Genomic DNA, 16491 nt, shown 5'->3' with positions numbered 1-16491 from the left:
GTTGTATATAAGGCATTTGGATAGGTGTTGGAGATACAAAAAAGAATAAGATACAGTTCCTGCCCTCAGAAACAAATGATTGATAACAGTACAATTAGTACTGATAGAACTATGCCATTCTGTGTGTGCATCATTACCACTTAGCTTTTTCGGTTTAGATTCTTTAGACTCTTAAAATTACAAGTCTTCTGGTGGAAAATACATGTCATACCTGCTGTCCCTTTCACCTCCCCTGCCCATGACCAGTATCCATTATCTCTCATGGCATGCTTTCCTGATGAACCCATATATTCAGTCTCAGAATTCTTTTTAAAATACAGCACCTGGTAGCCCTTGTCAGTCAGTTGAAATTCGCATTATTTGTCATTACTGGCCTATTTTCTATTCTCTGATACTTATTTCAGTTTTGACTTTATAACTTTTAACCTTTCTTTTGGCACCTAAAGAATATAAAGTTTATTCCATTTTAAATTTCTGGCAGACCAGTCCCTGGCAGCAGGTTCCTCTCTGGATATCCTGTGTTGGGGTGCTTGTAAACACAGGGACCAAGGAAGCAGATAGAGCCAGCTGCTGGTGCTTCTGTGTAATTTGGGAACAACCTCTTCACACAGAGTGACCAAGGAACTATAAGAATCAGGCACCTCTCTGGGCTGTATTTTACACTCTTTCAAAGACTTTTTCTCCAGGTTTTTTTTATTGGTTTTGGCATTAATTTTAACCAGATTTCACCTCTATAAGGTTTTTTAAAAGAAAGGTTGTATCAGGATGGGACATACTTATGGTAAAATTTGTTGAGTGTCTATACTGTGCAAAGAATGATCCCTCTGATTAGAACTCTTGGCCAGGAGGTATCTACTCAGCCTCCTCCAGATAGCTTGTATCTTCCCTACTGCCACTTGAGTTTTGTTTCTTTCTTAAAAAGTGAATCCAGATGTTAATCTTGATACCTGAAGGGTTTTAACATTTGTGTCCTTTATAAGTCAGTTGCTTTGCTAAATGTATAATATCCAGTATCTTGTTTTATTTTCATGACAACCCTATAATGTAGACGGTATCGTCCCCATTTTACAAAATAGAAACCCTGTGCTCAAGTGTATAAACTCCTGTAAAGTGTCTAAGCCTTATGAAGGACCATTTCAGATAGTCACATTATATATATATATGTCAAGACTATGTGGTACGTGTATTTTAGGGATGCGGGATATGGATATGTTGAGAGAACATATTGGATAAATATTATGGGAGCGCTGTTTCTAGCCTGGGTAGGGTTAATGTAGTGGTTCACAGCACTGGCTGCTTATTGGAATCACCTGTGGGGCTTTGGGGACAACAACCAAACAAACCACTCCTCACCTATCACCACTGTTATCTGGGTCCTTTGCCTAGAGATTCTGTTTTAATTGGTCTGATACGGAGCCAGGGCCTCAGTGTTTTATGTTAAAACATCTCATACACTAGTGAAACTTAACTTCACACACGCTGGTGATTCCATTGTACACCCAGGGTTGTGATCCATTATTTTAGAAAAAGTAGCATTTCCTAACAGTGATCTGACAAAATCTAATGGCAAGTGAAGTTTGAATGATGGGAGGAAGATGACCGGTAGGTTGCCTTGCAGGGGAAGGAGGCATTCCAGGCCCGTGGCACAACATGTGAGGTGGAAATGGAGGGCTGTCAGGTAACGGGCATTTAAAACAGGCCTACCAGGGCATGATAGATAAGGAAAGGAAGGAGGTGGAGTAATCTGGGACACCTTATTAAAGACTTGACAACAAAGGTAAGGTAAGGCATCTTGGAATTAATTTCTAGGACACTTGGAAACTACTGTAGGACTTAAGCTCCTAAGAGCAGTAATAGGAGTTAGCTAGTGATTAGTGATAGATTAGAGGGAGAGTAGTACTGAAAATGAGAGCTAGCAAGGATAAGATTGCATTAGTCGGAGAGGGTAAGCAATGGTTAAGGAACAGATGAGATAAAGAACACTGTGAAAAGAATTGATGCTATATGCAGTATATCACTTGTGCTGGATAAAGGGCAGATGTGTTGAAAGGAATGGACTTAACGTTTGGAAAGTCTGAGTGTAGGTTATAAAATCTCTTCAGTCTGTTTAGTCAGGTTGATTCTATTCACGAATACCACATAGAGAACTGTAGAGGCAGTGTACAATGTGCTATAAAAGAGCATCCAACTCAACACTGTTCATAGTTTTTGCCACTAGTATCTTAAAAGTGAGTCTAAGGTATGAGTCACTTCCAATAAATGTGTATATGTAGATCAGGAATTTACTTAAGCTGTAACTGCTTTGCCTACTTAAGACTCAGTTATAGTGTATTAGCCAAGACCCTCTCAGAATTCCTAGAAAGGAATGGGAAGGGAAAACAGTACTTAAAGGATGTGGCTTTGGCTCTTTAAGGGATGGAGTGTTTTGATTCTTAAAATGCAGCTGCTCTCCTTTACTTTTCCTTTGCTCTTATCTTTGGCCTATTTTTTTCTGCCCTGGCTTTTGCCTTCCCTTTTCATCCTCAAGATTCTGAATGTCATTTCAGCATTTAGGATCTCTTAACTGCTATTTGCAATTTAGGACTTAAAAATGGGTAAGCAAAGGATGACTAGACAGAACCCAGTAGAATTTTAGGGCAGTGAAATTGTTCCTTATGATACTCTAACATTGAATAAGTGTTGTAAATTTGTCAAAACTCAAAGGAGATACAACACTAAGAGGGCACTCTAATGTACAGTATGTACTTTGAGTATTAATGATGTGTCAGTATAGGTTCATTGATTGTAACAAGTGTACCCAGGGTGGGATGTTGATAGTATGGGAGGCTGTGGTATGTGGGGGCGGGGGATATATGGGAAATTTCTGTATCTTCTGCCCAATTTTGCAATGAACCTAAAACTAGTCTTTAAAAAAATGTACTTTTAAAGGAGGGGAGGGGGTATGCAAACTTTGGATGCTAAAAGTCAGAGTTACTCTTGAAATAATGGACTAATTATTGACAAGAATTTATAGTATTTTAAGAATAAGGATCAATCCAGTAGAGTTGCAGTTAAGGTGAATATTTGCTCTTCATTTTTGTTATGCTTGGTCTATTGGCCAGTATGGGAGACTTAGGGTTTGCTGATGAAATTTTTAAATGAGCTGTAGTGCAATGAGAGGTTTCAGATAAGCTTTTAGCAACTTGAGCTCCATCTCTTTACTTTGGCCTGTGGGCATTTTGAGTTTATAGTTCAAATACCATGACAAATATACAAGCACTGTAGTAGAAGCTTCATCCTTGAAATTGGCCAGGGTTTGATTTAAACCCTGTTCTAGTTAATCTATAGGTAATTCTTGACGTAAGATATGCATATGAAATCTAATTATGTCATTCTATGAAAAGTGAGTTGGGAGTGCGAACAGCATTAAATTTTGGGGGGTTAGGAAGGTGATATTTTTAAGGCTTTAGTTTACTTTGGATTGCTAAAGAGAAATGGATATAGTGATTTACCTACATGGTTTTTAAAGAAATTAAAACAAATTTGAGGCTCTTATTAATTAGGTAAGTCATAGAATTTAACCACAGACAGCTCTTTAATGAAATACTGCTGTTGGTTAAAACTTGCTTATGTTTCTACAGTGAGGAAATTGACTTGTCCAAGGTTGTACATAAAGTAGCAAATATGAGATTAGAACATAGGTTATCTGCCTCTAAAGTCCTCTACACTCTAATTCCTTTAGAATTCTTTGTGTACTATGAAAGTTCCAGGCATTGGAAGTCAGATCATTAATTAAATAATGCTTTCTTTTTTCTTCCTATAGTGTAGATTGCCTTCAGGTGTTTTTATGAATACAGCTAGCATTTGCAGCATGACCATTACTTAGAGTCCCTTCATCTGATGCCTTTGAGGGGATAGAGATACATGACTTTCCCCTAGAAAAGGCTACTTTGTCAGTTACAACAGAATGTTAAATAGCTGTTGTATTCAATGCAGGTACTCTGGCTGTATCATTTCTTTTGGAAAAAAAAAAAAAGTTCTAGGGACTTACCTGGCGGTCCAGTGGTTAAGACGCTGTGCTTCCAATGCAGCGGGCACGGGTTTGATCCCTGGTCAGGGGACTAAATTCCCCCATGCCACACAGCCAAGAAATTATCATACTAAGTGAAGTAAGTCAGATAGAGAAAGACAAATATATGATATCACTTATGTGGAATCTAAAAAATAATACAGATGAACTTATTTACAGACTCACAGACGTAGAAAAAGCTTATGGTTACCAAAGGGGAAGGTAGGGGAAGGATAAATTAGGAGTATGGGATTAACAGATACACACCACTATATATGAAATAAACAACAAGGATTTACTGCATAGCACAGGGAACTGATTCAATATCTTGTAATAATCTATAATGGAGGAGAATCTGAAAAAGAATGTATGTATGTATGTATACCTGAATCACTTTGCTATGCACCTGAAACTAACACAATATTATAAATCAACTATAGTTCAATTAAAAAGAAAAGAAAAGAAAAAAATCTCGGTGTAAAACTAAAATGCCATCACTGGTTTAAAAAAAGTGATACATTGCTTTTAACCTTATATGCTCTTTTGGGTTTAATTAAGAGCCATTCCTTAACTAAATTAAAATTAAAACTTATTTTCCTCCTGCCCCTTATACCTTTCCTTCTTAATCTATGCACATACATCTTTCTCGCCATTTTATAAATGCTGGTGTTCCTCAGGGCTTGGTCCTAACCCTGCAGTGCTTCTTGCACAGTATTCTCTCTGGGTGAACTAAATGCTTCTCTTCACCTCATCCTGGCTTGAAGACACGTCCTGTTTGTATGTCTAAAGAATTACTGATTATCTCCACTTGAATAGCTCATAAATACCTCACATTCAGCATGTCCAAAATTGAACCCATTCCCCCTTCCCCAAATCTCTTCCTTCAGTATCTCTCATCACTTTCATTTACCTTATTGCCCCAGTCAGAAACCTAGATTCTGTCTTCCTTGACTCCTTGTTCTGTCTTAACCTCATATCCTATCATCAGGTTCTCTTAAGTGCTCAAGTACCTCTTCAGTCTGCATTTTTCCATCCCTCTATATACTTTGGTCAAGCTAGCATTATATCTCATCTGTACTGCTGCAACAAATTCCTAATAAATTCCTAAGGTCTCTCTACCTTTGGTCGGTTACCTTTCAGAATAACCTTTCAAACATGATCACCTGCTTAAAACTTTTTGATAACTTCCTCTACCTCTTTTACCCTTTGGATAAAACCCAACTCTGTAACATAGGTTACTTTAGACCTTGAACAGTCTGACTTCCCTCTCCAGTCTCATTTCTTATCACTTACCTGAGACACTCCAGACGCTGAATTCATAAAACTTGTACCTAACCTGTCTAACTGCTGTTGCTCCTTTTCGTCTCTGTTAAACACTTCATCTTTCTTAGATTCCTAGACCAGGATGGGTCCCCTGCTTTATATTTTCTGAGTCCCCTCTATTTACTCATGGGACAGTGTTATGTGTTTAATTATCTCTGGTCAGACTCAAGTTTCATCATATCCCCAGTGCCTAGCCGAGGACCTTTACACACTTAATAAATTATCTATTTGCTGAACCAGTTATTGAATGAATATCTAGCTGTGCTGTTCTTTCACTACTCTTGTCTATTCAGATTTTGACATTCTGGTAAAAATTGATTTGTGTTCATCTTCCAGGCATCAAGAGTAGGACATAACAAAGTTTGTGTCATTGCTTTTAATGTATACTTTCTTTTTTAAATTTAATTACCTGTTTGGAATAGCAACATGTGTAAATGTATACCTTTTCCCCACCGATGGTATATTGTATACACTGGTGCTTCTTAATTTTATTTTCATTTATCAATAACAACAGTATCTTGGAGAACCTCATTCTTTTTCTTTTTTTTAGTGTTTATTTTATATTGGAATATAGTTGATTAACAGTATTGTGTTAGTTTCAGGTGTACAACAGAGTGATTCAGTTATACATGTACATATGTTATTCTTTTTCAGATTCTTTCCCCATTTAGTTTATTACAGAATATTAAACAGTTCCTTGTGCTATACAGTAGGTCCTTGTTGGTTAACTATTTTAAATATAGCAATGTGTACATTGTCAATCCCAAACTCCCAATCTGTCCCTCCCCGCCTTTCTCCCTGGTAACCATAAATTCCCTGTCTGTTTCTGTTTCCTAAGTAAGTTCATTTGTATCATTTTTTTTTAGATTCTGTGTATAAGCGATATCATATGTTTGTCTTTGTCTGACTTACTTCACTTACTCATTCTTTTTCATAGCTGCATTTTATTAGTGATAAAATATACTGCAATTAAGATTATGCCCCTTCTGTAGCTACTGTACAGCTAGTACTGTACTGAATAATCTTGAGCTAATGTCATTTTTTACATACATGACTATATCTGTAGGAGAAAGTCCTAGAAGGAGAATCACTGGGTCAGAGAATTGTACCTTTTAATTTTTGATAGATCTTGCCAGGTTGCTTCCATAGAGAGAGTGTGAATTTACCTTTCTATCTGCAGAAGTGCCTGTTTCCGCATACCCTTGTCCATACAGTGTAGAAACATAGTTTTTGAGGTTTGCTAGCTTGGATTATGAAGTTCATACTGTACCTATAGAATGTTTCCTTTTCTGAGGCTAAATGGCCCTTAAAAGATAACAGGTTTAATTTTTAAAGTGTTTATGAGGTCTGGACATATAATGAAAAACATTCAAGTTTTAGTGTTGTGAGAGCCAATATAGAAAAACAAGATTTCATTTATTGTGTATGATTATGAGAAGACAATGATTTTTTTAATTAAAAATTTTGAAAAATGGACATTATAGCTTTTAACCTAAAAAACTTGAACAGCCTTAACTAAATAATAGATTGGGATTTTTCAAACTCTGAACACAGTTAAATAGATCATGCTAATGAATTACTTGCCTATATTTCTATCAGTTTGTACTTGGTTAACTCACTTAAGTAAATTGTCTCAGTATTGAGGCCAGAATCAATGAACTTAATCTCTATAGAAATAGAAAGTAGCTTAGGGATTGCTTATGATTATTAGTGATTATTGGAGGAATGGGGGGATAATAGCTAAAGGATAACAAGGTGTCTTTTTGAGGTGATTAAAATGTTATAAAATTGACTATGGTAATGGTTATAAATATCTGAATATACTAAAACATTAAATTGTATGCTTTAAGTGATGAGTTATATGTTTTGTGAATTATACCTCAATAAAATCTTTCTGAAAAATCCTTTTCTTAGGCAAAAAATGGTGAATTGTTTAGATTTGCATTATTACTAGTAAAGGTGAACATTTTTGTTTTGTTTGTTGCTAATTGTAATCTACTTTTTTTAGGGGGGGGCTTGGAGGAGCATTCTTTTTTTTGTTTTTTTTTTTTTAATTTTTTTCCATTTTATTTATTATTATATTTTTGGGGGGGTACACCAAGTTCAATCATCTGTTTTTATACACATATCCCCATATGTAATCTCCTACTTTTAAAATGGTTCTCTTGGGCTTGATTGTACAATGTTATAGGAGTTCTCTTCTTTTGGAACTGTTCTTAATCTCCTAAATTCATGCTCCTTGTCTACTTCTTAAATGTTTACCAGAGTTCTATCATTGATCATCTCCTATTTCCCTGTGATCTTTTTAGTTACTGTTACCTGTTTTTTCAAAAATTGAGATGTAATTCACATATTGTAAAATTCAGCCTTTTTAGGCAACAAAAGTAAACAAGTGGGACTACATCAAACTAAAAAGCTTCTGCACGGCAAAAGAAACCATCAACAAAATGAAAAGGCAGCCTATGGAATGGGAGAAAATATTTACAAACCATATATCTGATAAGAATTTAATATCCAAAATATTTAAAGAATTTAATAGCAAAAAAACAATCTGTTTAAAAAATGAGCCAAGGATTTGAACAGACATTTTCCCAAAGAAGATATGCAGATGGCCAGCAGGTACATAAAAAGATGTTCAGCATCACTAATTATTAGAGAAATGCAAATCAAAACTACAACGAAGTATCACCTCACACCAATTAGAATGGGCATCATCAGAAAATCTACAAACAGTAAATGCTGGAGAGGGTGTGGAGAAAAGGGAACCCTCTTGCACTGTTTGTGGGAATGTAAATCGATACAGCCACTATGGAGAACAGTATGGAGGTTCCTTGCAAAACTAAAAATAGAGTTACCATGTGACCCAGCAATCCCACTACTGGGCATATACCCAGAGAACACCATAATTCAAAAAGACACATGCACTGCAGTGTTCATTGCAGCACTATTTACAATAGCCAGGACATGGAAGCAACCTAAATGTCCGTCAATAGATGAATGGATAAAAAATATGTGGTACATATATACAATGGAATATTGCTCAGCTGTAAAAAGCAGTGAAACTGGGACATTTGTAGAGACATGGATGGACCTAGAGACTGTCATACATACTGAAGTGAGTCAGAAAGAGAAAAACAAATATCGTATATTAACACATATATGTGGACTATAGAAAAATAGTACAAATCAACCAGTTTGCAAGGCAGAAATAGAGACACAGATGTAGAGAACAAACATATGGATACCAAGTGGGGAAAGTGGGGAGGGTTGGGGGGGAATGAATTGGGGGATTGGGATACCAAATTGTACACTCTAAATATATGCTGTTTATTGTCTGTTTAAAAAAAAAAATAGCTGTATCACTATGTTCATTGTAACATTATTTATAATAGCCAAGACATGGAAACAACTTGTGTCCATCATTGGATGGATGGATAAAGAAGATACAAGGTGTGTGTATATGTATACACAATGGAATATTATTCTGCCATAAAAAAGAATGAAATCTTGCCTTTTGCAAAAACATGGATGGACCTTGAGGGCATCCTGTGAAGTGAAATAAGATAGTGAAAGACAAATACCATACAATCTCACTTTATATGTGAAATCTAAAAACAAACAAAACACCAAACTTGGGTGTCTAAAACAGATTGGTAGCTGCTAGAAGTGGGAGGTGGTGGGGTATGAGGAGTAGGTGAAATGGGAGAAGAGAATCAAAAGGTACAAACTTACAGTTATTAAATAAGTCATAGGATATAATGTACAGCATGGTGACTATAGTTAATAATACTGTATTGTATATTTGAGTTGCTAAGACTATAGATTTAAAATTTTCATCACAAGAAAAAAATTTGTAGTTCTGTGTGGTGATGGATGTCAACTTACTGTGGTGATCATATCACAATAAATACAGGGCTTCCTAGGTGGCGCAGTGGTTAAGAATCAGCCTGCCAATGCAGGGGACATGGGTTCGAGCCCTGCCCCAGGAAGATACCACATGCCGTGGAGCAAATAAGCTTGTGTGCCACAACTATTGAGCCTGCACTTTAGAGCCCGTGAGTCACAACTATTGAGCCCATGTGCTGCAACTACTGAAGCCCATGTGCCTAGAGCCCGTGTTCAGCAACAAGAGAGGCCACAGCAGTGAGAAGCCCGTGCACCACAACGAAGAGTAACACCCGCTGGCTGCAACTAGAGAAAGCCCGTGTGCAACAATGAAGACCCAACACAGCCAATAAAAAACAAACAAATAAATAAATAATTTATTGAAAAAAGAAACCAATATATACAGATCATTATGTTGTACACCTGAAACTGATATCATGTTATGTATCAATTATATCTCTGTAAAGAAATTAAAATTCCAGGTGATGGGGGAAAATTTCCCTTTTAAAGTGTACAATTCAGTGGTTTTAAGTATATTGCCAGAGTTGTGTGACTATTATTACTGTCTGATTTCAGAACATTTGCATCGCCCCAAAAAGAAATCCATACCCATTAGCAGTTACCCTGCCTTCCTCCTTCTCTCCACCCTTAGCCTCTACTAATTAACTTTCTGTCTTTATGGATTTGCCTGTCACAGACATTACATATAGGTGCAGCCATACAATATGTGACCTTTAATGTCTAACTTCTTTCACCTAGCATAGCCTATACTCGGAATTTATCCATGTTGCAGCATGTATCAGTATTTTGTTCTTTTCTGTGCCTGAATAATAATCCATTTTACTTATTCATTCATCAGTTGATATTTGAATTGTTTACAGTTTTTTTGCTACTGTGAGTAGCATTCACCTACAAGTTTTTTGTGTGGACATATGTTTTTAGTTTTCTTGGGCGTACAGTGGAATTGCTGGGTCATGTGGTAGCTCTGTGTTTAACATTTTCCATGGCCACACCATTTTACACTAACCAGTAATATTTGAGGGTTCTAGTGTCTCCACATCCTGGCCAAAGCTTGTTACTGTCTTTTTCTTTTTTATTATAGCTCTCCTCATGGGTGTGAATGTGCTTACTAGCCATTTGTATATCTTCTTTAGAGAAATGTCTCTTCAAATTCTTTGCCCATTTAAAAAATTAGGTTATTTATCTTTTTATTGTTGAGTTGTAAAAGTTCTTTAAGTATTCTGGAAACTGTTTGCTTACCAGATATATGCATTGCAGGTATTTTCACCCATTGCATGGGTTATCTTTTCCCTTTCTTGGTTAGTATTCTTTGAAGCACAACAGTTTTTAATTCTCATGAAGTCCAATTTTTCTTTCTTTGCTCTTGTTGCTCTGCTTTTGTTATATCTAAGAAACCATTGCCTAATTCAAAATGTGATCTGTTTTTATGTCCTTTTACTTCTGTGGTCTTTTCCATGACCTGTATCACTTAAAATATTTACATATGTTCTTGCTTGATCCTAACACCCATTCTTGACCTTTTAACAGAGAGCAGATTTTTTTTTATAAATTTATTTATTTATTTATTTAATTTATTTATTGGCTGTGTTGGGTCTTCGTTGCTGCACACGGGCTTTCTCTAGTTGCTGCAAGAGGGGGCTGCTCTTCATTGTGGTGCACAGGCTCCTCGTTGTAGTGGCTTCTTTTGTTGTGGAGCGTGGGCCCTAGGCGCGTGGGCTTCAATAGTTGTGGCACATGGGCTCAGTAGTTGTGGCTTATGGGCTTAGTTGCTCCGTGGCATATGGACTCTTCCCAGGGCAGGGCTCAAACCCATGTGCCCTGCATTGGCAGGCGGGTTCTTTACCACTGCGCCACCTAGGATGTCCCAGAGAGCAGATTTATTTAGCGTTGTTAGCAAGTACACTGCAGTTTTTTGATGCAGAATGAATAAGGCTTTGGGGTGTATTGGAATCCTAGTTGTGAAGTCAGCTGTCTTTGTTACTAGAGTTGAAGGGTTCCTATTATATGTGTAGGTGTGCATATGTGGTATGATATATCTGGGATTTAGAGGAACCATAGTCAGACAGCATGAAATCAAGCATAGAGGAATATGTGGGAAGTAGAATTTAAACTTGAACTATGGTAAAGGTGATTTATTTTAGTTTGGTTTCTTTCATGATCGCATCCTAAATATTTTAAAATAGATCAATGGCATGCAGTTCAATTTATTAAAAACCCTTCTAGCTGCATTAAATCATCTGGGAAAAGAGGAAAATAAATTCATAAGAAGGCATTTCTTTTTAAAAAGAGAATGTGAAAACCCCATGAAATTATATCTTCATACATACTGAAGTAAATATGGATGAATTGGTATGATATCTGGGATTTGCTTCAAATTAATACAGCCGTGGTGGTGGGAGGAATGGCAGTAGGATTGGCGGTGTGTTAAAATTAATGAAACTGAATGAAGAGTGTTTGGTATTTATAATATGTTTGTAAATTTCATAATAGATTTAAAATTTTTAAATAAAAACTTTTAAAAATGCCCCCTCAAACCTAATCTTTCTCTTTAGTTTCAGATCCACCTTCTCGATATTACCACATGGATTTCCTGCTGGTATTTCTATTAAACTCATCAAAAATGGAAACCATTGCCTTTATCTCCAGATTTCTGTATTTTCTGTATTCCTTATATTGGTTAATGGAAGCACCATATACCTGGTTTCCCAAGATAGAAACTTCAGACATTGCCAATTTCCCTAATTCCTTGAAGATTTTTGCTCGTGACTCACAGTTATTCTCTCCTACCCTATTCCTATCATGTTTTTTGGTAATTGCATCATTCATATATAGATGACCTTTCTAGTACCCTCTCCTCTCATTCCCTTGAACTGCCTGCCTGCCTGCCTGCCTGCCTGCCTGCCTGCCTGCCTGCCTGCCTCCCTCCCTCCCTCCCTCCCTCCCTCCCTCCCTCCCTCCATTCCTTCCTTCCTTCCTTCCTTCCTTCCAGTGATCTTGCCCTTGGCCACAGCTCACTATATTCCTGACATCTCCATAATCTCAGTTTCAAACATCCCAGTTTTCAGTCATCATTCTACCTTTCCAACATATTCCCTCTAGTTTCCTGACTCCACTAATCTTTTGACTCCACCAGGATTTATAATCCTACTACTTATTGTTCCCATCTTTCCCTCGTGAACTCACTTTCTTATAAACACTCTCTTATGTGTGTAACTTAAACTCCCTTGCCCCCTCTCTTGATTGGCGAAACCGCAGATCACTCCTTTATATATGTTTTAAACCTCCTTGCCCTTTCTAGATTGTCTGGAAATGACTGGAGGGAAAAAAAAATCATCATTATGCTAACTGGTCACAATTTAAATTCATGGCTACTTTCTTTGAATGAGCAAGCATATGTCTAGCCCATTCATTCTTTCTTAGCTAACTTTTTTTTTTTTAATTTATTATTTTTTGGGGGGTACACCAAGTTTAATCATCTGTTTTTATACACATATCCCCGTATTCCCTCCCTTCCTTGACTCCCCCCACCTCGAGTCCCCCCCACCCTCCCCGCCCCAGTCCTCTAAGGCATCTTCCATCCTTCAGTTGGACTCCCTTTGTTATACAACTTCCCACTATCTATTTTACAGTTGGTAGTATATATATGTCTGTGCTACTCTCTCGCTTCGTCTGAGCTTCCCCTTCACCCCCTGCCCCCTCCCAAACCTCGAGTTCTCCAGTCCATTCTCTGTATCTGCGTCCTTGTTCTTGTCACTGAGTTCATCAGTACCATTTTTAGATTCCGTATGTGTGAGTTAGCATACAATATTTGAAAGTAAGTCTTAGCTAACTTTTGTCATAAAATCCTTAGTGTTTATTTACTCACCCACACTCTCAGCAGGTGACCTTGCTTGCCATTTCACCACTGAGAAATATAAGCAATTAGAAAAGAACTCTTACAAATCTACCATAATACCAGTATCTGTGCCTGTGGATCTGCTTTCCTTACTTCGCCATGGATAAACTCTTTCTATTCCTATTTTAGGTCAGTTTCCTTTACTTGTGCACTAGATGCTATACCCTTACACCAGCCCCAAATTACTGCTTCATCAGTTCTTTGTGCTGTATCATCAGTATTTTCTTTTTTACTGAATTATTTCCATCAATACATTGGAATGTTATTCCTCTCATCTGAAAAAATGGTAACTCTTAATCCCACATTCACTTTTAGGTATTGCTTTTATTTTACTTGATCTGTTAACAGCATTTGACACAGTTGATTCATTCTCTTTTCCTTGAAATACCTCCTTCACTTGAGTTTTAGGACTTTACTCTTCAGATTTTTCTTCTTTTTCTCTGGCAGCTGCCTGATCTCCTTTGCTGGTATCTCATTATCTCCCTGACTTTATACTTGAAGACCAGGATGTCTACCCCCATTCTCTTGGTGTTCACATCCACTTTCCTTGCCTTAAATACTATCAATATCATTGTTTTTCAAATGTTTTTTCATTATTGCCCTTCTCCAAAGAGCTATTTTAGATTATTTTCCCCTAATCACTGTCCAGTGAAATTTTAATACTACATATACTCTGTATTTGTTTGTGTGTTATGTGCTTCTATGACTCTGCTTTTCTTTGTATACCTTTTGCTCTAGCCACACTGAATTTGCTATTCCACATTTTACCTTAGGGTTTAAAAGAGTGATTATCTGTTCTCTTAATCCACATTGGCCAGGCATTGAAAGTAGAAATTTCCCTGGGTCAGAGCCACTACCATCATAGACTTCCATAGGTAGAGTGGAGCAGATATTGATTGTGATGATAGATTCCTGGGGGAAGTAGTGACACTGCAATCAGGGATTGAGATTTTGGCACAGGGCGGGGAATGTGCCTTATTTGTCTTTGTATTCCTACTGCCTGTTTATGTCCTTTACCATTTGAAAGGGGACATGTTAGTCTGCATAGGCTGCTGTAACAAAATACCATAGACTGGATGGCTTAAACAACAGACATTTATTTCTCACACTTCTGGAGACTGGAAAATCCAACAAAGATCAAAGTTGTGGCTGATTGGATTCCTGCTAAGAGCCTTCTTCCTGTCTTGCAGATGGCCATCTTCTCACTGTGTCCTCACATGGTGGAAAGAGAACATCTCCCTTTTCCACTTTACAAAGCCCCAAATCCCAGTATGAGAGCCCTGCTCTCAGGACCTCATCTAATCCTAATTACCTCCCAAAGACCCCATCTCCAAACACCATCTCCTTGGCGTTTAAGACTTCAACATATAAATTTAGGGGCAGGGGTGTGGGGACACAATTTAGTCCATAGCAAAGGGTTTGTGGGTAAACATTCTGGATCTGGACTACTGTTCAAGACTACAGCGACACAGTAATGCATGAAGGAATACATTTTTGTATAGTGGTTAAGAATGTGACTGTTTTAAAATTCATTCATTTTCAGTGATGAGTGGTTTAATAAAGACTCGGGATTTTCAGTTAAAAATTTTTTATGTCTATAGCAGTTTTATTTTTAATGTTTAAGTGTAGATACCATTATTATTTGGCTTGGATAGGCATTTCCCACATTCTTCCTCTTCCAGTGTTGGCATATGCTGCTGTTTCTATAGGCAGTAGGAAGTTTCTCTTCTGAGTGTTACACAGTAAGATTCACCTCCTAGTAGAATATTCAGATTGCTTAGCCTGTTTTTATTGTTGAGAGGTTTGGTGGTTTTGGTTTGTTTGTTTGTTTGTTTGATTGTTTTTTTGAAAGATTCTGAAGTTACTGGTCTGCTTGAGTCAGCTTGATGTTCATGTTAGCACGTTTGCAAAGCACTTATTGCACTTAGAAACCTGAATTCAGACCTTAAATTCCCCAATAAAAGTTAGGAGGGTAGGTGAAAACTGATAGTATGGATGGCCAAACATTTTATAAGGTTTTTGGCAGCTTTCTTGAGTTATGTTTAAATTTTGGTAATAAATATATGTACACATTTACGTTGCCTGGGTTACTGCTGTTGAAAACTGTTGAAAAACATTCCAAAATATACCTAGCTCTTGTTTGGATGTATTTAAGCATAAGAGAAGATGATATGTACATGTAGATATAAAAAGTTCACAGAATAATACAGCTATGTTGGTATGGAATTCCCTTTTGAATAGATAGGAATTTAAGCCAGGCAGCAATTAGATAATGTTGCTCAATATATGCAGCAGTTATCTGTGAAAAGTAGTTCTTCAAAACTTCAGATTATTGCTTGTTTTGGGAGCATGTACCCTAAAAAACTTTGGACTGTCAGCAACATGTTATTTTAACACCACCACTTACAAAACTTCGCAAATCTTTTGTTGTTAAACAAATGGATAAAGATGTATTTTGGATATTCTGTCACCCAGGAGAATGACCTTTTAATTAAAATGTGTTGAGATTTATTTAGTTATTAAACTTTAGTTAGTTAATAAACTTTATGAAGTGTTTTTAATGCTTTTTTTCCCTAAGGTTTGTTTGTTTACATTTTCACTAGTTCAGCTAGAATCCTAATCGGGTAACTTATCTTGAGTTTAGAAATTCAGTTTTTATGTTTTCTTTACTAGTGGTTTTGGACACTTTTTAAATCCTCTCTTCCCCCAACCCCAAATATGCAGAATAATATCAGGAAACTACAGTGATTTAATACTATTGATGGTGTCATGGCCCCTTTGTGACATTTTTATTATTATTCATGTGGGTAAATAAGGATGGAAATTTTCTGAAAAGCTGTACAATGGGCCCTTCTAAATGATAATTTTACCCAAGTTCTTAGTGTGCAGTGTGGTCCAATCATTGCTGTAAAAACTCAGCAAGATCTGAAATTTCCTGTCAGCCCAGAGAAACTGGGCAGTATTGAGTTTTCACATCCCTTTTCAAAACAATGGACAGATGAGGTAAGAATGTGAAAATGTGTAGTTTGTTTACAATATGAATGACATTTGTCCCATTTTTAAGTTGTATTTTCTTCATGAAAATTCTTAGCTGTACCATTCCCATTTTTCAAGATTCCAGCTTTGTATTTAAAGTCTAAGAAAAGAAATGCTAGAACTTTTAAATTTAGTTATAAACAGTAACATCTTAAATGTGATAAACCAAAACAAAAAGGTCTCTATGTTTGGCAAAGTCACATTCCCCAGGGATCTACTAAACAGCAACAGCACTGTTACCAGTGTCAGCTGAGGCATTATTTGTGCCCTTCTCTAATGGCTC

At 36.8% G+C, this 16491-nt stretch overlaps 1 protein-coding gene across 3 annotated transcripts in view; it reads left to right on the top strand.

Annotated features, from left to right (window-relative positions):
- The window catches only part of KIF2A (kinesin family member 2A), a 64777-nt gene that overhangs the window by 6048 nt on the left and 42238 nt on the right, over positions 1-16491 (top strand). Inside the window, exon 2 of one of the 3 annotated variants that reach the window (XM_057742782.1) lies at positions 11830-11873. The exons of the other annotated variants lie outside the window; for them this stretch is intronic. The gene's annotated coding sequence lies outside the window, so the exon portion shown is untranslated. The remainder of the gene's footprint in view (positions 1-11829; positions 11874-16491) is intronic. 3 annotated transcript variants of the gene reach the window in all.

This window comes from Hippopotamus amphibius, chromosome 1 (assembly GCF_030028045.1).
Source record: "Hippopotamus amphibius kiboko isolate mHipAmp2 chromosome 1, mHipAmp2.hap2, whole genome shotgun sequence".
Taxonomy (NCBI): domain Eukaryota; kingdom Metazoa; phylum Chordata; class Mammalia; order Artiodactyla; family Hippopotamidae; genus Hippopotamus; species Hippopotamus amphibius.
The sequence above is the reverse complement of the archived record's forward strand: the minus strand, read 5'-3'. Positions and strand labels throughout refer to the sequence as shown.